The sequence below is a fragment of the Myotis davidii genome, unplaced genomic scaffold (assembly GCF_000327345.1).
Source record: "Myotis davidii unplaced genomic scaffold, ASM32734v1 scaffold427, whole genome shotgun sequence".
In the NCBI taxonomy this organism is placed as follows: domain Eukaryota; kingdom Metazoa; phylum Chordata; class Mammalia; order Chiroptera; family Vespertilionidae; genus Myotis; species Myotis davidii.
Window position 1 is genome coordinate 903,965 of NW_006298051.1, and position 675 is coordinate 904,639.

Sequence of the window (675 nt, forward strand, 5' to 3'; positions counted from 1 at the left end):
TGCCCCCTCCCCCCAGCCGCTCTGAGCCGCCCGGATGAGCCGAGGGCTGGCTGCTTGCTGGTCTGGCCTCCCCGGGGCCGGGAGAGAGCTTCCTCTGTGGGTGAAACTCGCCCTCCTGTTTCCTTGGAAACCCTCTCTCCTGGGGAGGCAAGGAGCCCGGCCCCCGAGACCCCGTGAAGTAACCTCGTCCCATCTGGGAAGCAGGGGCTGAAGGTGCAACAGCAACACACGGTCACAGTCAAGTTCGTGGGTGAGAGGGAGCCACACCCCGGCTCGGGGCGGGTTCCTGCAGAGGGTCTCAGCTCCCAGCGCCCCAGGCAGCGTCATCTGTCCATCCGGGAAGTGCGACATCTGGGAGAGACTCAGCTTCGAGTCCCAGACGGAGGTTGAACCCCAAGAAGTTACGCAGCAACACAGAAGACGGGTGAAGTACGTCTTCCACTCGAGAAGTCAGGGAAAGACCCTGAACAAACGCAGAAGGCGTGGACAACAGCAGGAAGTAGTAAATGAGGAATGGAAAATAGGACTAAATCGAAGATGTGATTGTTCAGAAATGCAGTGAAATAGATGAGCCACCAGCAAACAAGGAGGAAAAGCGGACACGCGTCATCCAGCTGCTGACAGGATGCCCCTGCTGGGGACGCCGGCGCTCCCCGGGCCTGGGTCCTCAGGGTC